The 26,756-nt window shown below is 35.8% G+C and overlaps 1 long non-coding RNA gene across 1 annotated transcript; it reads left to right on the forward strand.

Moving 5' to 3' along the window:
- The first annotated feature begins 23,837 nt into the window (after window positions 1-23,837).
- On the forward strand, window positions 23,838-26,360 carry LOC311292792. Its single transcript, XR_014627800.1, has 3 exons — window positions 23,838-24,046; window positions 24,230-25,600; window positions 25,703-26,360. It is a non-coding gene; the product is annotated as an uncharacterized lncRNA (long non-coding RNA).
- Window positions 26,361-26,756: the final 396 nt, after the last annotated feature.

The following is a 26,756-nucleotide window of genomic DNA, read 5'->3' on the forward strand; positions in this document are numbered from 1 at the left end:
TCATAATATATTTCCAAGACCCTTGTGATGGTACATCGACTTACAATAGGTTGAATGACACGTCTGCCATAGCCTGACGGGGTCTGTATCGCTTTTACTGGCACTATGTAACTTCGGGGTTCGGGTAGTAACCCGAGCACAAGAAGAACTACAAAATTCGACTGCTTTACGGCATACGTCACTTCCCCCACCACTTCCACAAATCTGGATGTGAGAGGCCAACCAGCGTTTGTTTTCGGCTTTCGTGCGTATGTTTTTGTCATGGGGGCTGTTTACACCTGGCCACTTAATGCGTTTTCTCAGATCGGATAGCTATCCGATCGTGAAAAGACCAGGTGTAAATGCCCTCCGAAACGCATTCAAGACGGATTTGAATCCGATCGCTCAAACCACTTCAGGAGGAGGTCTGGGCCGCATTCCAGACGAAACTGGACAAGTGTAAATGCATCTGGTTGTTGAAACCACATATGTAAATTGTACTCCTCCCAAAAATGCTAAAAAAATAAAATAAATAAACGTGTGAAAGCGTGTTATAGGCTATGTAATGTAATAGCCAGATATGATGACGCTACTGGAATACGCGCGTCACCGCAGAGGAGAAGCTGAGCATCTATTCATCAAGCCAACGTGCAAACTATCGCAAATCAAAGTGAAAGTAAGTCGCAGACGCTTAACACACAATCATCATAATTAAAAGTAAAGAAACGAAATGATCTTACCAGGGCTGTTAATTGCTGCTCTCTCTTATTGCGGTCTTTGATTTAGAAATTTTAGCTAATGATCAATAAAATGCAGCTCATATCTGTTGCTTTCGGTGACGTGCACTCCATTTAATCTGCATATAGCACGGGAATTGAAGATCGGATTTAAATCCGTTTCGCAAAAACACATTTATGTGACCAGGTGTAAATGGAATCGTTTTGATAAATCAGATAGCTATCCGATCTGAGAAAACGCATGAAGTGGCCAGTAAATAAATCTCTTATTTGTAAACTTGTTTGCATTCTATGTTGTTGCGCTTGCTTGTAGTATGTCATTTTTTTTAGGATGCCGTTCATTCATCCATTGCTGATAATTAGACCAGTCCAATAATTTCCACATATGTCTTGCTAGCTTTCGATTATCAGAGCTGTTAACAGACTTGCTAACAAACACTCGTTTCTCTTACGTGTTTTTTGCGTTATGTTTTATTGCCTAGCTTGCCTCACGAACTAGTTTGCCAGCTGAACTCAGGTGTTGTGAGGTGTATTTATCACGTAGTCCTGAGGGATATCAGACGACGCTGTTGACGTTGATTCCTGCGATTATCATGAGAACAGTTTTCAATATCTCACATAATTATCAGGACATAAATAAGCCTAACGTCTTCGGAGTCTATTTGTGCCTGTTCCATGCCCGACGCAGGTACCGGTGTGGGAGGTGTGGAGGGGTATTTACGACAGTGCAAGTATTCCACAGCGACTCTAGGGGTCGCTGTTTGACAAAAACACAATTTCTACACAGTGTGCCTTTAACAAACAATGCACTGTTTAAAATAACACAAATTAAGTAAACACTGAAAATAGTTTGTATGTACTGTACATACTGACAGAACATTGCACTGGAAGCAGGTCCACAACCAATTACTATAAGTTTACCCTGATTTTGCTGTTATTCTGTTACATATTTGCAGTGAATAGACAATTAAGGAAAATATTGTATTCTTTAATAAAACATAAAAACAAAAATCTTTTGTAACTAAAAAAACAAACACCAGAAAGACTCATAATTCATTTCTTTTGCAACACAATTTTTTTTTACAAAAGGTAAAGAAACCTTTTCATTCAAAGTTTTTTCAAATATATATGTGTAGTTTCAGTGCCAACCCAAAATTGGCATCTTTATTATTTTATGTTTGATATAGCCTTTAATAAAAAATATGTAAGCTACCCCGGTGTCATTATACAGTGGCATCTTTCATGTCTTGCTCATTTTGCAGATGGTAATTAAGGAAATTAAACATTTGCTCCACGATTATGTGGAATTGAAGGAAAACGAGTATTAAAACAGGGCTTTGGCACTCTGGGCAAATGAGAACAGCCTCCATATATGTCCAGATCACACACTGCCAGTGCTACCAGTGATAGCTCTCACATGAGTTTTCATAATAAAGAATAATGTGGAAACATCACAAAGCCATATACATATGACGTTGTTCGTGATGACCTATATACCATTTCCTATCATACAAATAAAAAAAGACAAGAAAAACACCAGTTCGTTTACAGCATCACACAATTGCATCAAGTAGAATATACGCAATTATAACTGGAGCCGGGAACTGCTGAGAGCCGGTTCAGTCAGTTCACCAAAAATAATCGGTTTAAGTATGATTCGTTCGCGAACCGGGACATCACTAATTGTAACACCTGTTGAGTGAGTTGAGCAGCACCGACCGCATCATTGGCTGCATCCGAAAACGTAGGCAGCTGAGTTGTTGCATCACTGCCATCAGGCAATGACTTCGCAGGTAGTGTTTGCCTGCGAAAATTCCTCACGAAACTGATTTCAGACAGCCTTCTGAGGCCGTGTTACGGTTAATGATCTACAGCAAAATAGAGTGAGCTTTGATGAAAACTAAGTGAATATTTAATGACTACAATAGTTACTTCTCGCTAGAAATGACATCATAAGTGGAAAACATTGATCAAAAATGTACATTTACACACAAACTGATGACCAGCAGTAACTTTCAGACGCCATCTTTATTTTTCTAGCTCAACTGTCACATAATGGAAAGCACAGGATTGTGGGATATCAAAGGCAGTGAATGACACATCTATGCTGCCTTCAAAAATCAATCAGATGAAGTTATCTCAGGAGACAGGAAGTGAAACTAACATTGCATTCGGACGTGCATTGATGCCTTCCGACCTTGAAATGCGTCCTCCGAAGGGAGCATATATCAGTTTTCGGATGCAGTCTGAATCTGTAAGTTTCTAAAAAAAATCCTTTGTCTTTTCTAACTAAATTCAACCCGGTCAGATCATTTATATGGCAGTAGACAGTATAGTGAAGCTAAGCTGTTAAGCTAGCGGATGGAGAGCAGGTAGGTTGTCAAAATCTCTTAGATGTAGGCTATACCCACATTTATAAGCTTACTATACAGAGAGGTGGGATCATTTATAAATAATTTTTTTTTTTTTTGTGCTGCAGATAAGCATGGAATAACATGTGTACTGTGACATTGTACTATTTATTATAGAATTAATGTTGTTAAAAACAGGAATCCTGTTTCACTCAAGGTTTTTTGCTGTGCTGAAGCAGAGTGAAACTGCCTGAAGAGAGTAAAGCCTGTATAACCATGCTAGCAGTCCTCTAATGTCTTTAACTTTGGTACTGGCTTTTGTTACTTTGGTAATTTTTTTGGTATATTAAAAATTCATATCATAACAAAAATATACACCGGTATTCGGTATGAACCGGTATACCGCACCCAACACTACCTCATCTCTTGTTGTCTTGTTTTGTGTCAGCTTACATCTTTCCTCACTTGAGTGTGTGTCAAGTCAGTGTGTCAAAAATGTTAAAATGCAGCCCATTTTTATTTTAACAGCAGAATACTGGTAATCTGTAAATAGTTTTATGCAAGTTGCATTATGGTACTGTGACTTAAAATCACAGTATTAAACTTTGGAGTACAAATATGAAGTTAAAAGTACTGTGACCAGTAAAACACTACTTGGAGATTATTGTGTTTCATTTTGCAGTTACAATGTTGCTGCTGTAAATGAAAACACAGTGAAAAAACTGTTATTTATCCTGAAGTTACTTATTGTTGACGTTTATTACTGTTTTTACAGTTACTTGTCACATTTTTGCCAGTTAATAACTGTGAATTTCACAGTCAATTTCCTACAGTGCATGTTTATTGTGAGAAAATGGCATTTCAATAACATTCAATACTTTTGCAAAAAAAAAAAAAAAAAAAATCCAGAGCTTTGAATAACAGACTTCTCTCTCAGACCTATACTGAATCAAACTGCTTGGATACCACAATCTTTCAATTATAGTCATCAGATCAGCCGGCGGGACGCCACCCCATGAAAAAAATTCATAATCAAATTACTAAGCAACCACTGAATGATATGATACATAATAGGTATCATTTTAAAGCTTAGAATCTCAGCTTTTCAATACACCTATACATTTTATTCAACTCCTAAAAGGTGCTGAGTTATTCCTTTAGAACGGATTATACCGCCGGAGGGCGCCACCTAGCTATGGAAAAAATTAATTGTCATATTTTTCAAAACTACTGCATTGATCAACACAAAATAGGCATCATTTGAAAGCTTAGAGTCTAAACTTTACAATGAATGTAGCCATTATGATTATCTCCAAAGTAGTGCTGAGTTATTTGCTGATAAAATGATTTTTTTTTAATACATAATTTATGAGGAAGAGGAAATTATTATGTACTGCAATGTGTCAAAAACATCATACTGCTCAGATAGTCATGTGTCATATGTCATTTGAAAGGTCTCAATGAGTAGAATACAACAAGCATAATTGTTTCAGGCTTTTACTAAACTTGAGCAAGGTTTTTGTAAAATAAGCCCCTCAAGAGACCCATGGGTAAACCATATATGGATGCTGAATTTTAGACACATTTCCGCTTGTAACTTCATGAAACATGCTCCGATTGTGGAAAATGACACACCATTATTTACAGCAGATGCTTACAATTAAAATGAGTCCAAACTCAACGTAATCCATCACTCAGAACTAAAGATACTCCTCATGGAGTTCTAATACACAAAAAATACACAAACGCACGTAGCCAAGCGAGGTAGCTTAGACTTGGCCTTTTTACTCGTATCTTCATGAAACATACATCGATCATGAAAAATGACACATCGTTATTTACAGCAGGAGCTCACGATTAAGAAGAGCCCAAACTCATCAATCATATCTAAAGATATTCTTCATGGCGTTCTAACACAGAAAATACCAAAGACGCACCTAGCCAAATATATACTCATGAAGCACTCGCGTTTGGTTTTCACTTATAACTTCATGAAGCATGCACATATCGTAGAAAAATGCACATCATTATTTTCAGCAGACTCTCACGATTAAAAAGAGCCCAAACTCAGCATAATCCATCACTCATATCTAAAGTTATTCCTCGTGGAGTTGTAACACACGAAGCCACAAATGCGCACATAGATCTTTATTATAGATTTAGCACTTATGTCGCGTTCTAACTCATAACTCAATGAAGCATGCATCAATTGTGGAAAATGGCACATCATTATTTACAGCAGATTGTTAAGATTAAAAAGAGCCCAAACACACCATAATCCATCACTCAGATCTAAAGATATTCCTTATGGCGTTCTGACACAAAAAAATACCAGAGGCGCACCTATGAAGTAGCAATAGCAGTGATGCTATGTTGTTTTGATGTGACATTTCAGCTCATAACTCAATAAAACATGCATGGATTGTGAAAAATCGAACATCTTTATTGACAGCAGATTCTCACGATTACAAAGAGCCCAAACACAACATAATCCATTGCTTTGATCACGAGATATTCCTCACGAAGTGATGCATACTTGGCTAAAAAACAAGTCTCTCATCCTTCTGGGGAGCAAAGTGTTTTCCAATTTTCCCGGAACCGTCCGCGCTCGTTTTCAAATGTGGAATAACAAAAAATATGTATCATCTTAAAGCTTAGAATCTCAGCTTTTTAAAGAATCCAACCACTTCAATCAACTCTGAACAAGTGCTGACTAGTCTCTCTAAACCGGAGTGTACCGACCGCGTGCGCCACCCATGGCGCCACCTAGCTGCGAAAATATTCATTATCATATTTTTCAAAAATATTGCCTTGATTCAAACAAAATTGGTGTCATTTGAAACCTTAGAGTCTGAACTTTACAGTGAATGTAGCCAATTTGAAAAACTCCTAAGTATTGCTGAGTTATTTGCTGATAAATATAAAAAAAAAATCATAATCTATAAAATACTTTTTTGTTCTATGTACTGCAATGTGTCAAAAACATCATACATCTCATGAAACATTAAAAAAATCGTTGAAAATGGCACTTCATTTTTTACAGCATATTAATACAATTAAAATGAGCCCAAAATTAACTTTATCTATTGCTTTTATGATAAGATATTCTTCATGGTGAAACACTATCAAAAATGCCCATGAGGGGGCGTCAAGGTCTCAACAAAAAGGCTATCTTTTTTTTTCTTGCTGTAACTTTTGATTACTTGGACCAATCACCACAACATTTTATCCAGATGCAGCTCATATGTAGAGGGACTTCCCCAAAAAAGAATTTTCCTCCTACCTTATTTCCTTCCTGAGTTATACCATGTCAAACAAGAAAGATATGCATTATCATTATAAAAAATATATATATTTTTTGTCTTTTATCAGCAGTTTCTCGGCAGCAGAATGTCCAAATGTAATGTAATTTATATTTTCAAAAAATTTGAAAAGTGTTCTTTCAAACGATACCTACCTTTTGACTCTCCTTGCTATAGTTTTGAAGTTATGAGTCTGTAGTTTTGTGTATGTCACTCAGAAAACTCATTTTTTTTATTGCTTTCCAAATGTGCGAGGACTAAACAAAAAGGCTACCTTTGTTCCAAATGCTGTAACGTTTGAGTACTTTATGCGATCACCACAAAATTTGATTCAGATACAGCTCACATTTAGGGGTACTTCCCCAAAAAAGAATTAATCTGCTACCATATTTCCTTCCCAAGTTATTGCATGTCAAACAAGAGAGATATGCAAAATCATAATAAAAATTATGTTTTTTTTTTTGTATTTATCAGCAGTTTCTCGGCAGGAGAATATCCAAATGTAATGTAATTTATATTTTCAAAAAATTTGAAAAGAGTTCTATCAAACGATACCTACCTTTTGACTCTCCTTGTTATAGTTTTGAAGTTATGAGTCTTTACTTTTTTGTGTGTCACTCAGACAAAACAACTCCAAAAATGGCCTCAGGGTTTAAGGGGTTAAAAGGATAGCCCCTTGAGATGTAACATCTCATTTTTGAGGGGGTCCCAATAAAGCATATCAGTTCTCTAGGGCATTCATTTATCTATGATTAATGTATAGTATTATTTATGGTATAATTTATCATTCAAAACAACAGAGTACAATTTTCACGTACAATTGTACTTTTCTGAAATATCAACATGGAGAGGTATTTATTGATCCTCATAATTATATCAGGTAAATCACACTTTTAACAATTCTTAAATGTTAAGCAGTTATATCCATGTGTGTTATGTCTCATTTTAGTTTCATTGAAAGGATTGGATTTGTGAAGTGTCTTATATTACTCCCAGGTGTGTTTTCTGACAGCATTGGGCCAAAGGACAAGGATACTAATATGATCAGAAGAGAAGGAGAGTCTGTGACACTGAGCTGCTCATATGATACAAGAAGCAGTTATGTTCTGCTTTACTGGTACAGACAGTATCCTAATAGAGAACCTCAGTATTTATTGTATAAAGGTGCTAAATCATCCAGCGGAGTTGATAATATACCAGACCGTCGGTTTCAGTCGACTACATCCCAAACCTCCACTGAACTCATTATTGACAGTGTAACTCTGTCAGATTCAGCTCTCTATTACTGTGCTCTAAGAGTAGGAGCCCAGTGATACAAAATGCCTGAGAGGCTTTACAAAAACGTTATCAAATGTGTATTATACCACATGTACCACTGAGACTGTAAATATCAGAATGTGGTAACACCTGCTGAACAGTTTAGGAGTGCATGAAGAGAGTAGAGATGGAGTGACATGACAATGAACTAGAACAAGTTGCCGTAAATGCGTTTTACAGCTAAATAAATTTGACATTTTACAAAAAAAGTGAAACCTTTATTTTTCTTCTCATGTTAACTAAAATATATTCAATAAGAAAGGGGAATTGTAAACTCGAAGCTGTTTCAATAATATTAATTGTCTAATAAAAATTGGAAGAACCGTTGTGAAAGAAACCGTTTGCCTTTTGTTGATTATTTTAAGATCCACAGTGAGAATCGATTGCATTAAAAGAGTCACCTTATCATAAGATTGATAAGTATTGATTACAGTCATTCACATCAGTTAATGGCACTGTTCCTCATATGTACATTATGAAAGGATAAAAATGGATAGAGGATTGGCTCTGATGTCACTGACCACACCCACACTATTCATAAACAGCTGAGCACCTCCCACTGCAGTATAAATCCATGCATCAATCTACATCATTTATTTCATTTATCAAAAGTTTATAGGGGTGCATATGTATGAATCTCAAAAATGATAAATAGCAAAACCTCCTAAAGCTGTGATAAAAACCCACTTAAAACATAAACTAAGGTACAGTATTAGCATGGAGGCCTGTCTGCTAGTGATTGTCACAATTTCAGGTGAATATATTTTACACTTTAAATATCACATTTTTGGCAAGAACTATGTTATGATTTATGGAAAAGGGCTGATGGTTTAGTGTGCAATTGCTCTATTTTATTGCAGGTGTGTTTTGTGACAGCATTGGACCAAATGACAAGGATACTAATATAATCAGAGGAGAAGGAGAGTCTGTGACACTGAGATGCTCATATGATACAAGCAGCAGTAATGTTATGCTTTACTGGTTCAGACAGTATCCTAATACAGAACCTCAGTATTTACTGTGGAAAGGTGCTCGATCATACGGAGGAGAGATTAAAGCAGACGATCGGTTTCAGTCGACTACATCCCAAACCTCCACCGAACTCACTATTAACAGTGTAACTCTGTCAGATTCAGCTCTCTATTACTGTGCTCTAAGAGTAGGAGCCCAGTGATACAAAATGCCTGAGCGGCTTTACAAAAACTCACATATCGAAATCTTGCTTTAAAAGCCAGCTATCAAATGTTTATCACACCACATGTATATTTTGTAAACCACTGAGACTGTAAATAACAGAATGTGGTAACACCTGTTGAACAATTTTAAAGTACAGTACGTGAAGACAGTTGAGAAGAGAGGATATGATATCAAACTTGCTGTATGGGATGTTTATAAAGTTTGTTTATGTCATGTGTAAAAGTTATTCCTCAACATAGATCCATACAGTAAGACAGATAATCAAAACTGAATTATTGTACAACTGTATGTTGAAAACATAAAAACAGGGCCAATCCATCTCAAATGGTCCAAATATTCTTAAAGTTGGCTTGGCCAGTAGTGCACAATGCATATGGACAACTTGTGATGGATTGTGAAAAAAAAAAAAAAAAAAACAGAAGTTGGCATGCAAATTATCTTTGCTCTTTTTCACTTTAACAGAAAGATTTAACAACTAAATGAAGATGTATGACCTCACTGCACCTCCATTAAACAGCTGAGCTCACCAACATTATAAGGAATGCACTTCATGTAGCACTTCATCTCTACAAAATGCCGATATTATACAAAATGAATAACTGCTAAATAGTTTAATACTAATAATACAGTAGTCAACATTTGAAGTGGATCCAAACCTTTCATCAAGTTATACATGAATTTTGAACAAAACCCGTTCTTGTCTTAGGACAACTTTGAACTTTTTTGATCCACTTCAAATGTTGACTACTGTATATAATTTCCATTTATGCATTTGGCAGACTCTTATCCAAAGTGACAACATTGCAGTGAATGTACACATTTTATCAGTTCTTGATTTCCCTGGGAATGGAACCAAAGACCTTTGCTTTGCTAGCACCAATGCTTTTCTGTCATATTTTGAAATTAAGTCTATATGTATCTATAAAAAATTACAACGCTAACAAATCATGTAACAATAAATTATTATTATTATCAGTGCTGTGTTAATGTGATCACACACACACACACACACACACACACACACACACACACACACACACACACACAACTTTTTTGTAATTCTCTACTATACCTCCACTCTCTTCTGATACTGATAACATTGAGCATCTGACAGTGTTTTGAGCTCCTCTCTTCCTGTTCCTTATATAATAATAACTTTGAATCACTATTTTTTCAGTTACTCTGCTTTTGCAGATTGATTTGTCTGTTCTTTGGGTATCACTCTATCATCTCGAAGAACAAACAATGAAACAATGGCTCAAGGAGATATTAATCATTTTTGGATTAGTTATTCTTGGTATGTGAACGAAATATGTTACTCTTTGACGGTTTGGTTTTATTTCTTGATACCGCTGATTGTCACAGAATAATTCTTGTTTGTTACCAGTATGTCAATCAGAAGACACAGTTGATCAGCCACTGAGATGCTCATAATGATGCAAGTAGCAGTTATATTTTGCTTTACTAGTACAGAGAGGATCCTAATAGAGAACCAGAATATGGACACACACACAAAAATATTTTACACACCAAAAAAATATTACAAGAATATTGCTTTGAAACCACTTTTGGAAAACCACAGACACTGTAAATAACAGAATGTGGCGACCCCTGCTGAACGAACAGGACTGAAGTGAATGTTATCCTGTTGTTATGTTATGCAGTGCAAATATTTTAACACATATAATACATTTGTATCTGGATTTCTCATAAGGTGATGACAATTCATAAATACTTGACCTCTCATATACATTCTTAACCAGGGGAGTGCAATATAAACTTTGTATTTAAATGATCCCCTATACCTTGCTATAAGATAATAGACAACTAAAATGTAAAGAAAATAATGGCAAAAGATGAAGAGTGTGATATCCATCACAGAAATATTCAGAGGAGATATTGACAAAAACAACTGAAATTCTGAAATTTCACCACTGAAACTAAAAAGAAAAAATATATAAGGAAAGAGAACAACATTCAACAGATCAAGCTCCTCCCAGACGATATATGTGTGACAGTATTAAAACAGTTTATCAAAGACAAGCTGAAACAACTACACACTCTCCAGTGGATTGAAATATTGCAGTCATTTACACAGAACAGTTATTATAATGGCTCACTGGGAAAGACATTTTATCTTCTTTATAATGCATTTCTGGGGTGAGTAGGATCCTTCTGAGTCTCTAAATTTGCCATAAAGATATTAAAACATGCAGAATATGAATTGATAATGCTTATTCTTTTCCAGTATGTGACTCTCTGGAGAGTGTTGACCAGAATACAACAGTTCAAACTGCTTTTGAAGGCAGATCAGTAACGATTAACTGTACGTATGAAACCAGTGATCTATCCCCGTATCTCTTCTGGTACCAGCAAAAGATGAATGGAATCCCCAAATACATGATGATGATATATGCTTCAAATGTACAAAATGACAAAGACTTCGAGGAGACGAGATTTACTGCAAATCACACCAAAACTTCAAAATCGGTTCCTCTGACAATCCAGGATGTGTGTGTGTCTGACTCTGCTGTGTATTACTGTGCTCTGAGGCCCACTGTGACTCAAACACACTCAACGCTCATACAAAAACTCTCATGGTCTTGAGTTACACTTTCTGATGGTTGATGATATTTGCAACCTTGTAATAACTCTTGCAATGCAGAAGAGGGCGACAAACAGTTACTCTACACATTATTTTGAAGTAGTATTGAGTTTCTCTTTGACAAAAATCCCCTCTCTATTTTCATAAACAATGCTCTTTCTAGTGATGATGCTTCATTCACTGAAGGTCATTTGGTCACTCATCACTATAACACCATATATACACCAAATACTTTTGCATTGGTTGATTTTCTACTTTAAAACATTAAAATCTCAACTGATCTGTTGTGTACAAACTGACCCTATGCGTACTTCAGCCGTTAATCTTCCAGAAAAAGACCTTTGAGTAAACGAATGAGTAAATCGTGCGCACAATTTAGCCTACTATTTTTCCTGCATGTCATGTGCGGGGCTCCTTAGAAACCCAATGTAATACCTCTCATGAGACTGAAATGCTCTAGAGGAGGAGGAGTAAACAGCAGCTCTAAAAAGATGACATATAGGAAATGCTTGTTTCAGCAAACCTGCACTTTTCTCCTGACTGGTAAAGCATCATGTTGACATTTGCAGTAGTCCTGTTAATAGAATATCTCCTAATGACATTTAGAGGTAAGATTTAGAATAATTGTTACTTTAAAGAGGTTTCCCTGTATGCAATGCAGAATTATTCTTGTAAAACCTGCTCATTGTTCTCCTAATTGTTTTCAGGTGTTACTTCTGCTGAAGACATCATATTCTCCTACAATGATACAGTAATTGCTAAAGCAGATGAAAAAGTTATCCTATCTTGCAGTTACACTGGCACGGTTTACTATTTATTTTGGTACCGTCAATTCCCTGGTTCAACACTTCAGTTCCTCATGATGGAATCGTCTGGATTCATAACACATGCTACTCCTCAGGTTCCTGGGATAACAATGACCCACAAAAAAGACATCAGACGCATGGATCTGGAGATCTCCTCTGCTTCAGTGTCATATTCTGCTCTGTACTACTGTGCTGTGCGGCCCACAGTGAAAGGAAACACTCTGACTCCATACAAAAACCAGAGTGATCTCAATAGTAAAGACAGATATACAGAACATACAGAACAGATATACAGAATGAGCATGTCCAATGTCCATAAATATAATGATAAGAATGTGTACATTTTAGATTATCCCAACTAAAAAAGCATAAAAAAAGAGATTATATATATATATATGTATATGTATATATATATAAATCTCTTTTTTTATATACATGCCCTTGAAAAACATGAAAAACATTCAAAATACAGATCATATATATATACAAATCTCTTTTTTTCAGAATAATGGCTTGACCAGAATATCTGAAAGTCTGTAACAGAAAGCCAGATTGGCATGTCCTAGACATGCCCTTTTATACAAAAAAAAGTATTCAGCTGGTGAAGGACAAATCCACTAAGCAGTACAATAGTGATGAGAACTAAGCCAATTAGTCAAAAACTAGATATCTTTTTCATTATTAAGAGACTAAATAATTGTGATTTCTTCAGCTATAACTTGTGAGAATGTGTAAACATTTCATACTCACTGCAGACAGTGCAATTCAATTGTGGGGGTAGTGCTTTCAATAAAAAACCTCATATGAGACATATGTTCATATATCTGCTCTCCTCCACTTGGGGGAGATGTTTTAACAAATATATGCAGCTTCACTCTTACAGTCAAGACTTCACAAGTTTCTCAAATGAGGACTTTGAGCATCTCAGCAAGTTCCAGTTAAATTCAAGGGAACATTGTTTACTTCTGTGGGACTTTTGCATCATGATCACCATGAGAAGCTGTGTGGAAACTCTTTTAATCCTGTTTGCAACTTGCATGGGTAATATACCATCTTTAATGCATGCATTTGTTCCTTACTGTCAGTTTTATCTGTATGTAGGAATACATTTACTGAAATAATTTACTCTCCGTCCTTACAGAATGCAGAGGACAAGACTTTGTTAATCAGCCCAAAAGGTTCCAGTCAGCATATGAAGAGGGGGATGCTGTAACTTTGGATTGTAAATATAATACTACAAGCTCAAACCCTACTCTAATCTGGTACAGACAACATAGTTATGACTCTCCGAAATATATTTTACGGAGACATAAATTTGGAGATGGTGATGAAGCCACCGAGTTCAAGGGACGATTTCACTCCAGACACGATTCTATTACAAGATCAGTTCCTCTGACAATCCAGGATGTGTGTGTGTCTGACTCTGCTGTGTATTACTGTGCTCTGAAGCCCACTGTGACAACAGGAGATTCAGTGCTTGAACAAAAAACCTTCCTGAGCTTTTAATGTAGGCATTCGACAAATTAGACAAGTGCTTAAAAAAAGTTAAAGTTACAATCTTGAACATCAACAAATGAAAAAGCACCAGGGTAATGTGGAAACTGCTCTACAATGGCCCATAAGACACTTGACTAAAAGTATTGTGAAATATTATAAATGCATGTAATAAAGTCAAATTTATGTAGGCCGATACAGTACACAGATGTACTGTACATATACATTTGTTAAAATAACATTCTAAATGAATTTTGGTTCTTATGAAGGTTAAAGTCATCATGAAAACAAAACTGACATTTTTTATTTTTTATGGAATATTGCAGTATTTATTATAAATGATTTATCCATGTACATCCTTATTTTTAATTCAAGAGCCCTAGTAATCTTTAATCAAAATAACCTCCCTCTTGCTCTGACATCTCTTCTCTGATGAAGTGTTTTTCGGCATGAGGGTGGGATCAACATGTCAATCACATGAGCAATAGAAAACCACACTGATCCAATCAATTACTGTTTTTAATTACAAAATCAAGTCCCATCCTACATTTTTTCTTTTTGGAGAAGCTTTTTTACTTGGATAAACGTCACAATAGGAAAGAAAGGACAATCCCAACTTTCATTTCATGCCGACTTTTATAAGTTGTCTTAACTGAAAACATTTATGTGTACATAATTTTACTGTTACCAAAGTTTTTAAGTTTTTTGGTTGTGAACCCGTCATTCACCAAATACGCTTTTAGGTAGGCCTACCTGTCAAGGAGAAGGAAAGCAAGTGTGACATCTGATTTCAAGTGCTTTGAACAGTGGCGGCTCCAGGATTTTTTTCTTGGGGGTGCTAAGGGGGGCTTAACAGTTCAAAGGGGGTGCTAAGAATAAACAATACCTAATGAAAAAGTATACTTTATTGTATTTTAAATATATTCCCTTTTTCAATAGTACATTGCAAATATACAAACACATTTTTGTACTTTCTTTAAATATATTAAAAGTATATTAGCATCATGCTTTTACCTATTTTCACAATACAACTTTTAACACACTTTAAAATAATTGTACTTTAGTAAATTTTCTGAAAATATATTTTAGAAAAACATACTTGAAGTGAAAATTCTGTTTATTTTTTAAACTGTGTGCTGAAAATGACCATTGTAACAATCCATTGAAGGATACTTTCAAAATACATTATTGTATACAATAGTATATTGTACAAAGTGTAGCTAAGTAATATTTGTTTATTAATGTTCATTTGTTTCTGAAGACAAAGTGTGCAATTTGGAATATTTGTAATAAGCCAAAGGTATTACTGAGCATATACTTTTGCAATTTTGCTTAACACCTATTACCTTATCCCAGTACCCTAACGGGGCTTTGAATCAATAACGGTTTATTGAAACTTGTCGACATGCAGTCCCATATGGACATATAGCCTATAGGCGTACTACGTATTTATTATGTCCATAGGCCTATAGCCTATATTATAACAGATAGTGAGTGCTTTAAAACTGCAGTAGGCTAAGCTAAATAAAGGAACGCGCTTGTGCTTTTAAAACGCGAACAAAACAGAAAAGAGCGCGGGTGTCGAGACATGTTTTCAAAAGTGGAACTTTTAACTTGACAAGGCGTTTTAAAACATGGCGCGAGAAACTGAAAAAGCAGAAGAGATGCAATACGCTTGTTTAACGCATTAATCTATATGTTTAGTTATTTTTTTCATCACCAGGCCAGCTAAAAAAGCTAGCTTTGAAATGAGTCCTCCAGCGAAAAAACTTTAGTAATGTCCACTTTTGTCTTGCTTAGGGACCTATTTTTTGTACATCTTAATATTCCTCTAATTGTTACTTTTTAGGGCGTTTGGCTTTGTGAGCCGTTGTTGACAGATAGCAAACTTTTCGCAACCTTATGATGATGTTCCGCTCCCAGTTTATCTGTCGCTTTTCCGGCTTGACATATGGACCGACCGCTGTGAACGCGCAAAATAATGAAAAGCCTTTGATTGGCTAAACCATGTTAGATTTGTAAAAAAAAAAAAAAAAAAAAAAACAGACGGCAAAGCCACTTGAAGGCAAGCCTGCAACCTTAGCCGAAAAAGGCAGTTAAGGCCTGCTCATGCTGCGGGATACGCAGGGAACAAGGGGCCTTTTTTATGGATGTCAATGAAGGAGAGGCTTCACTATGCTGAATAAACCTCTTTTATGAGGAAATAACTTATCTTCAATGAATCAAGAGCCCATCGGCTAATCTTCCACGTTTGCTCTTAAACATTAGTTTTGGATTGATCTATTTTTAGAGTTTATACCAAAAAAAAAAAAAAAGTAGGCTACTTCTCTGTTTTATAAGAGAAGTAATGGACAATTGCGTGACATGTATGATTCCGTTTACAGCACTTCTTATTAATTTCTACGGTATCCACAAACAGTGATTGACCACTGCATAACTCAGAATGAAATTAAATTATGTCAAGGGTTTAATGTGATTGGTTATCAAGGCACACGTGATCCAAGTTAGCCGTTAAGCTTTTTCCACTCGTAGAGCCACAGACCCTTGTATCTTCCAATAATAAGACCATCTCTGACATAAGGGGATATTTGAATGTCATCACCAACATTTTAAAATAAAAATTAAGACAATGTAGAAATTCAGTGTAATTCATATAAAATGACCATTAAAAATATACAAAGATATTTAAACTGAAACATAAACATAAAATGTGACTGCTGTAATGTGTGTAGACATCCACTTAATGGTTCTTGCTGTTCTTAAATGATGGTTAAGATGTTTTATTGCATAGTTATAATAGATTAAATATTTTATTTAAGTCAATAGTTAAACCAGTCCATTAAGAATAGAGGTTAAAAGTGAGTCTATTTTAGTAAATGCAAAAAGATGATTGTTTTAATGGGAGTGCATCTTTCAGAGGTGGTGCTATCTGGAGTCCTCCTCTGCTAGACAGTGAGTGTTTGCTGTCTGAGTAACAGTTTGTTCAGCAGAGGAACTAATCCATCATTCTGCAAAATGGTGCTCTGTTTTTTGGTTTTCTTCTGTACTTTGGCATGTAAGTATTTCATATGTTCATTCTTGTATTCTTTTATATTTCCATTATATAGATTTTTTTGTTGTTGTTTTGTTTGTTTTGTGCTGTTTTTTCTTCATCACAATGAAGTATAATATGGTTAAATCTTATCTGCAGGTTTGAGTTTTGGCAATGACATCACACCAGTCCAAACTGAGATGTTCGGGACAGAGGGGGACAATATAACTCTGTCCTGTAGCTACTCCTCAGCGGTTAGTCTACAGTGGTATCGACAATATCATGGTTCAGCCCCTGAATTTCTTTTCATAATACTACATGGGACAGGAAAAGTTTCACAAAAGTCTAAAATTGTAGATCTAGATCCTCGATTCTCTGCAAAACTGAATGAAAAGAAAACCCATGTGGATCTGGAGATCTCCTCTGCTAAAGTGACAGACTCTGCGATGTACTACTGTGCTCTGCAGCCCACAGTGACAGGAAACACAACAACACTGTACAAAAACCTAACTTATTCCTCCAGTATATTTCTGTAAACATTTGTTTGTGCTAGATAAAAAATAAATATTTAAGGTAGTTTTCTTTATAACCTGTAGAATTATATTTAAGAATCTATTTATAAGTCTAAATGGTTTAAAAAAAAAGTAACAAACATTACCATTCAAGACAAGTTATTTAAAAGTAAATGGACAAAAATTGCTGTTCTGAGTTTCAACAGAAGGGGGCAACATAATCTCACATGTTATGTTTAATCCATATTTTACAAGCATTTCCCTGATGTTTGATGACTAACAAATGAACTGAATGTGGTGAATTCCAAATAATAATAAATAAAGTATCCCCAAGTGAAAGTCTATAAATTTACTTGCTTTGTGTTATTTATTTTTTAGGGTTAGTAAACTTACCATTAGATATATGCTATATTAAATCTGTTTTAAAATATGGTTAGAGCAAAAAAAAAAAGGTTCAATATACTCATTGATGTCTATAAGAAACAATGCTTACCATTTCATTTTACAGCAGAGAACATGTTTCATATTTCACTAACCACACCCACATTATCAGTATAGAGCAGAACTTCACTCAGTGCTTCATTCATCCATCAGCCTTTCATTCATTTTCATTAAACATGGTTAATATGGAGGACCGACAGATACTACTCATGATACTCATCACGGTTTCAGGTAAAAAATACTTTAATCACTAACTAACCCCTACAAGAAATCTGTATTATCATTGTATAAAAATTTAATATATTTAATTTCAGGTGGATTTGCTGATAGAATTGTAGCCTGACTACATCAGACTTCGTACTTCCACTCAATTTCAGTTCGCTTCTGTACTCAGTCTGAGATAGCGACCGTTTTCCCCGTTTTCCTCCGGCCTCAAAACAGCCGGGCCAATCAACGAACAGAGGGCGGGCTGAGAGCCGTAACGTAGACGCTGATTGTACCGTGGATGCGTAGATTTACTTCACATAATCTGCAAAAGTCGTTCACAGCCATGTTCACTCTGGTATTTCGCTCGATGGTTTTGTTTTCGCATCATACATGTGTTTACAGTGGAAGTCAGATGCGGCTGAGCATGCGCATAACACACGCCATAACCAAACGTTATGCGATTGGCTTACGGGTAACCAATTATTCAGACAAGCGCCCCCCCGCGAGAAAGAAAACATTTTTCAATTACGCCCCTCCAGACTCTGTCTACGAAGCAAAGCGAAGTAGAAGAGTTTGGTATTACCAGGCTAATAGAATTGGACCAAGAGAAGGAAATCCCGATATTATAAGAGAAGAAAGAGAGTCTGTGACACTGAGTTGCACATATGAAACTAACAGCAATGATATTTGACTTTACTGGTACAAACAGTATCCAAACAGAGAACCAGAATATTTACTGTATAAAGGTGCTCGATGGAGAAGCGATGAAAATATACCAGATGGATTTCAGTCGACTACATCACAATCATCCACTGAACTCATTATTAACAGTGTAACTCTGTCAGATTCAGCTCTATATTACTGTGCTCTAAGAGTAGGAGTCCAGTGATATAAAATGCCTGAGAAGCTTTACAAAAACTCATACAAACATTATCTTGTTTGTTGTTACTGTATCTCTTTATTTTCATAATACGTTGTAATTGCAAAAGATGTCATTTAAAATGTGATAACTCGCATGTATGAGCAAAATGGCAATACAATATTAACAGTAAGCTGCAAAATGAAGAACATAAATAAATAAAACAAAGAAATAACCATCAATATATTTGATCATCTTAGGTGTCTTGTAATTCAGATTCAGTGTCATGACAGGAGGAGGAGTTTAGCACAGACACTATACAGCTGTGTAAAGATGAGCTGTACAACACTGTGGAGCAGCTGCTGTTCTTGCCAGTTTAGTGAATGAACATGTTGATCTACATTATGATACTGCTGTCATCAACTGAAGGTATAATATTGTGGAAATGCATTCTATTGTAACAGAAGTGTTTGAAAACTAAATTTAATGGCACTTTAATTTGCAGGCTCCAGAGCCACAGAAGTCATCACTCCAAAAAGTGAGAGAGTATTTGCACTTGAGGGTGACAATGTGACACACAAAAAAGACATAGAGCTGCTACTGATACAAGTGGAATTGTCAAGTAGCATTGTTAATGTAAGCTGGCTTTACTTGTAATCTTGTTAATCAGTATTTTGTCTTGTTTTCTGATACAAATATCTAAACATTTTTAAACCAAGATGCATTTACTTCAGAAGAATAAAGTCTTCAGCCCGTATTTCATCATAAGAAAGGCAGTGGGATTTGGCTGATCTTAGATCTGTGTGTCTTGAACCAGGCCCTTCACAAGCTCCCGTTCAAGATGCTAACACAGAAACACATCTTCACATGCGTTCTCCCCCAAGAATGGTTAGCAGCGATCGTCCTGAAGGACGTGTACTTCTGTTTCGATTTTGCCTCGACACAGACCGTTCCTACCTCGAGGGTCGGGCACACCAGTACAAGGTCCTCCCCTTCGGGCTGCCTCTGTCTCCCTGTGTCTTCACGGAGGTCGCGGAGGCTGCACTTGCCCATCTAAGGGAAATGGGCGTTTGCGTTCTCAACTATCTCGACGACTTGCTCATTCTAGTTCACTCTTGAGATTCAGGTTCCTGAGAGGGGCCAGGGGACTAAATCCTCCTCGGCTACGCCTCATCCTCCTTTGGGACTTCTCTGTAGTACTTACAGCCCTGCAGAGAGCGCCCTTTGAGCTGCTACAGTCAGTCAAGCTTAAGATCCTGTCTCTCAAAGCACTCCTCATCTATCAAGAGGGTGGAGGACCTGCAGGCATTTTCAGTCAGCAAAACCGAACCGGCTGACTCTCATGTAATCGTGAGACCCAGGCCCGGAGATACGCCCAAAGTTCCCACCATTACTTTTTGGGACCAGGTAGTGAATTGCAGGTGCTGCCCCTGGAGGACGCAGACCCAGGCTGCATAAATTAGGTGAAACGGGGACACTTCCCATAACATCGGCGGGACAATAAGAATGGCATCTATGCTAATATTAGCTAATCCGGATCTGGGCCGTATGCACATCAGATGGTGGACCAGCACCAAGACCTCATCGCAGCCCTGAACGTCAGCAGAGACCGTGTCTACTAAACAGTCCCGTGTGAAGACCTTGTTGATACGACAGGCATTGGCACAGATCCTCAGCAAAGACCACAAGAACCAGACAAGTCCTCTGCTCAGGCCCCTATGGCCAGCTTCATCTCTATTGAAATAATTGCTACCAATCCACAATCTGACTTCTAACTTGTTAATCTTTCTTGCGAGGGTTGCCTCTGGCTTGCTTAGTTGGGGACACTTAATTTAATTTGTGCATTGCTGTACTTTTTTTTTATTATTGTTATTAATTACTATTATTGCAAAGTAAAATGTTTCTATTTCCACATCTTAGTAAGCTTAGTTTGTCACTGTGAAGCTTCATTCAAGAATAGCTTCTTTTTAGCACAGTTCTAGTTTGAAGTGACATCTTGTGCTGTCTTTGAAGAGCAGAGGAATCACCAAACCTGATTTGGGTTACAGACAATTAGGACATAATGAGTGTGTGGAAACGCCAGCAGGTGTCTGACATGAATGTTAAAGCTATACGTCCAATCTATTTACAAAAGGGGAAAAACACTTGAGGAAAAAAAGTGGTTGCAAATGCACATGAATGAAACAAAGGAAAAACAATCATTACTACAAAAAAATAATCTCTAAGATAATATTTAAGTAAAACAACATAAATAATATTAAAATGTACTTGATTTTGGATCTATAGTATATTATTATTACTACAATAAGGGTGTGGCTCCGAGTTTAAGAGACATACTTTAGGAATCATTTTCTTGTTTCAATGCAGAACCAACATGTTAGTTATTCATGCCATAATTGTAATGCTTCATAAAGGTCTGTAAGCATCTGTTTATTTTTATAGTTATTTTTTAATACTTATAGCACAAATACTTTATTGTGTTTCAGCAGAACTGATTCAAGGGAGATTTTTAACATCTTTTGTTCAAACACCATATCATCATGTTATTGACATGAAAGCATAACTCTGACCTGAATTACAGTGGAAGTCCTGAAATTCTCCATGTTCTGTAAATATCCCAGATATAGACCAGTTCCTCCTTTACATGTATGAACATGTTGCAAAGCTGAAAAGTAAAAAAATATACCACCTCGTTTAAAATCGAGAATTAATTATGCAACGAGGATCTGGACATTTTCAATGCTTCAGTAACAGACTGTGCTCTGTACAACATGCACTCTGAAGACCTCAGTGAATAGAAATGCAAAAGCACTGTACAAATATTATGATTTGGTGTTCATTTATGAATGTTGGTTTAAATAACTACTGACTAAGATAAATTTAATTTAAAAAAACAGTATATAAATGAAAATCAGAATGTTTGTGGCTTGACATTTTATATCAATCAGTTTAACTATTTTTAAAATAACAGTGTTAAATTCACATTGTTCAGCTCTGACTGGTTTAAATATAAATATATTTAGAACTATATAAATATAATGTACCTGTTATTGTCAAATGTCTTTTTTTGTGAATCACCAGTTTTCCACGACTTTTCATACTTTATAATTATCATTCTTTTTGATGAATATGTTCTACACATTTTGCAGATGAATGTTTTGCACAGACAATAACACCACTGCAGGGCAGAACACAAGTTACTGAGGGGGAAACAGTCATTCTCTCATGCAAATGCAATGGCATTGTACAGAGTGTAATTTGGTATCAACAAGATCCTGGATCAGGACTGGAATTTATGCTCCTTGTCATTGAGTCATCCAAGAAGACTGTAATATATGCAGATCCCCCAATTCCTAGACTGGGTGGCACTGGCAACATGAGCATGGGAGATAGAAAGTGTATCTAGAGATCTCCTCTGTGTGACAGACTCTGCTCTGTATTACTGCAACCACACTTCATATGCAATAAATGAATGGTGTTGAAAATAAATCACTTTCAAATAGTTTCTATCTTCTTCATCTTCTGATCAGTTGCTTTTACAATACAGATTATTATTTTAGTGCATTAACTCAGATAAGTGAAATGTTTAGTCCAAAATGAAAATGACATTTAAATTATATAATTTACATTTGCCATATCCTACACCAGTTTTAATATGTAAATTAAATACATATTTTAATACTTTATAAGTTGCAAAATAAAAATGAAAATGTATTACTCAAACGATGATGTATTTTTTAACATGTCCAAGCAAAACAGTCCAGCAAAATTATCATTTAAATGTTATTTTTCTTAAATGTAATTTTTTAATAAAATACAGTGTGATAGGCCTAATAGTGAAATGCCTTGTGGATTTCAAAATGCATTCTGAGCCAAAACATGTCCATACTCTACTACGTCAACATAGCTTTGTTAATGCCAAAAGGGTAGCAAAATTGTGATTTAAATGTCTTATTTTCTTAAATGCACTGATTCACTCACAATAAAGATGTTTAAAAATTGCATTTTCATTAAAGTATTAGTTCGCCCAAAAATGAACATTCTGTCAGTAATTACTCACCCTCATGTTGCTCCAACCCCGTAAGACTTTCGTTCATCTTCGGAACAAAAATGAAGATATTTTTGATGAAATATGAGAGCTGGCTCACTCCTTCATAGGCTGCAAGGTAATTACATCTGCCAGCCCAGAAAAGTTAGTAAAGACATCGTTAAAATAGTCCAAGTGACTACAGTGGCTCAATCTTAAGTTTGTCAAGAGACGAAAATACCTGTCAATCATTGCATCAAGCTTGCTCGACATTTTCGCCAACAAGAAAACTTGTTATGTCCACACACACATCCGCGTTTTTTTCTCAAGGTGCATATAGCCTATGATGACGTTTTAAGAGTCGCTGCTTACAAGAACTTCCTCGAATTACTGTAAATGATGTTCATCGCAATGTGAGGCTGTCACATCGTCTAGTAAAATGGAGAAGGTCATTAAACATTACCAGTTACATCCTAAACTTTGAGGGCTAGTATTGCTGTGATCTCGTGTTAGTGAGAGGTTGATCCCGCCCTCACGCCCAAGTCACGAAGAGAACATAGAGGAAGAGAAGAGAAGCGAATCAAGCGATGTCAATGCAAAAGCTAGGGGAAGTTAAATTTTGATTAAAGATTACAAGGACACATGAATTTAAAATAATAATAATAATAATAATGTGCACGGATGAATCATTTATAATAAACACTGCAATATTCCGTTAAAAAAAGAGTCAATTTTCATTTCATGGAGACTTTAAATATGACCTGTATGACTACAATATAATTAAAAGAAAAGAAAAGGATTAAAAATATTTGTACTGTATGACTTTTTCTTCTTTTGAAAGTTTGAAAGAAAAGTAATAGTAATAATGAAAGGTATAATGATTTTTTTGCTTTCAAACTTAAAAAAAAAATTAGGCAGATTTTACATAAATTTGCAAGCCTGGCATTTTCAGAAAATTTGAATAAAATATTATTCTTCAGTTAATTAAACCGTATTTGTTTCAAACTTGCACTGACACTGATACACAGATAACTTTACATCTCTGAATGTTTTGACTGATAGTGAGTTTTGGGTGGAGCTTTGAAGGATCTCACAAAAATCTCACAATTCTGTCTGCAGTTTTCATTTGTGGTTCAAGATGATGCTCCTGTGCTGTCTGCTTGTGTTTTCAGTAACTCAATGTAAGTGATATACAGTACTACTGTAAGTAGCTTTGTTTAAAGCTGAAATAGTAATACATTTAATTTGATATAAGTTCATAGTAATTAATTAACATTATTTCAAAATTTGCTATTTGATTAACACTTTCTGAACGTCTTCATCTTGTTATTCTTAATAACTTGAATGTTTTCTATTCTATGCAGATACATTTGCGCAGTCAATAAGACCATTGCAGAAGAATGTGCATGTAACTGAGGGGAAGCCGGTCACTCTCTCATGTGAATATAATGGCAGTGCAAACAGTCTGCATTGGTATCGACAGTATCCTAGATCCAAGCCTGAATTTGTGCTCCTCGTCCTGGAGTCATCCTCAAAACATGTAACATATGCAGATCCCCGAATCCCTGGAATGGATGGACAAATGAGTATGAGTGAAAAACGTGTGGATCTGGAGATCTCCTCTGCTACAGTATCAGACGCTGCTCTGTATTACTGCGCTCTGCAGCCCACAGTGACAGGAAACACATCATCACTGTACAAAAACCTAAAGGTCACCCTTTTATTTTATCTTTCATAATTTTAAATCTCTTTCACTATAAAAAGAAAGATAGTTTAACTTTCTGGACAAAATTGTGGATTTGGTGGTCCAGTTTATTATAAATACGATCACATCAGTGCTCTTATACAGTGAGTCCATGGTAAAATGATATAAGTTTGTGGGCAAGATTTTAGGTTGAAATTTAAAATGTAAATGTTTTAGATAAAACAAATGCAAGGAAAATATTCTGTGCTGTAACTGGTCACCATTTTATTTTGTCTCTCTTCCTTTTTAATCTCTTCCACAACATTTTACATTTATTTTTCTATAAAAATAAAGATGGCAAAAGTTTATTTTGCAACAGGCTATAAGAGGACAAAATTGTGGATTTGGTCGTCCAGTGAAGTAACTCTGTTCTTTGTGCCCGACAACTTTGTTTTACATAATTTATATTCCAAACCCCCAAACAACAACATGCACTCTTCAGGTTCCACGAGGGATTTTGTTTCAGCAATGCCATAAAAAAATAAAAAAAATAAATTGGGTCCCTCAAAAAATCTTTCAGTTCTGAAAAAAAATATTTGTGTCAAGAATATGATTTTTTTTTTTCAGGTGTATCTTTTTAAAGAAAGCTCCAATAACTTAAAAATGAATGTTTTTACATATTTATTTTGTTAAATTTTTCCCACTATCTAACAACTAAAAATCTATAAATCTTGAGAACAGCTTAAAGATGGATGCATGTGAGAACCTTTATAGTGACAGAAGTCTTTTTAGAGGGTAAAAATACTGATACTGCAAGTCCTCTGTGATTCATTAATGTGTTTGTTTTCACCCAGAAGAGGGTGTTCTTCTCATTTCTTTAGTCCTCCTGTACACAAAGAGTTCAAGACTCATCATGGAAGATCAAATCTTGCCACAGGGTGGAGCTCCAGACTTAAATCACAGTGTTCCAGTGAAGAAAAGACACATCTGAGTTTGTCATTTTATTCCATCATGCTGCTCTGTGCACTTGTAATATTTTCAATACTAGCAGGTGAGATTCATTTATTCTATTTATCACCACATCTTTTGATTTAACCATGTTAATACATTTATCTGATCACAGTAGTGAATTTAGTATGCTTTTTTTCTTCAGGAGACTCTCTTGGTGAACTAATAGCTTCTCATGGTTCTGAAAAAGAAGCTCAAGATGGTAACAGTGTTACTCTCTCCTGTAACTACAGTGGTGCTGTTTACAATCTACTGTGGTATCGTCAGTATCAGAGATCCAAACCAGAACTCCTTCTCTACATGACTGAATCTGGAGATCCAGTTAAAGCAGATCCATCAGCCCACTGGTTTTCTGCTGAAGTTGACAAACACAGAAAGCTCATGAAACTGGAAATCAGCCCTGCTAAAGTAACAGACTCTGCACAGTATTATTGTGCCCTGGTGCCCACAGTGACAGGAAACCCTTTTCCTCAGTACATAATCTTCCTGCAGATTAGCCATGCTTTTCATTGATGTTTAAAAAGCACATGTATTGGTCTTGATTGATAAATCCCAAAAGTTTTAGTGCCAGCAAGTCCACCTCAACTGCATATGTCCATCAGTCTCCATAATAACAAAGTGTATCTGGAGATCTCCTCTGCTGCTGTATCAGACTCTGTGTATTACTGTGCTCTGGACCCCACAGTGACAGGAAAGCATGCAACACTGAAACACATTTTTCCCCTGTGGTGTGACATGCCAAACATGGTCTAATCCTTATTCATTTGTATTTGTATTATACATGCTGTTTTTTAATACCTCAAATTGAGTGTGGTGCTACAAGGAATATTTGTTCAAAATTTTCATTAAAAATAGTGAAAAAAGATATGATGACCACTCAGATTAAGCCAGGAGTAGGTCTTAGTTAAATTAGGACATTTATGTAGCTTTTATAAACATGCCATAGAAAAACAAACAAAAAAAGTGTCATTATATTGCGTGTGCGATTCAAAAACATATTTGAGATTGAAATGTCTCCACCGTTTAATGTTTTCAGCTGAAGTTTAAGAAAGTATTACAGTCTTTGGCTTTTCTTTGACACATGCTGCCAGAGACTTTGAACATGAACTGGTTTAAGCATAAAGACTCCATTACAGAAGTAAATCATATTGCCAGAAGGCGGAGCTTAATATCATGATGTAGAAGCATTTTCATCTGAA

This window comes from Rutilus rutilus (assembly GCF_951802725.1).
Source record: "Rutilus rutilus genome assembly, chromosome: 6".
NCBI classification, from domain to species: domain Eukaryota; kingdom Metazoa; phylum Chordata; class Actinopteri; order Cypriniformes; family Leuciscidae; genus Rutilus; species Rutilus rutilus.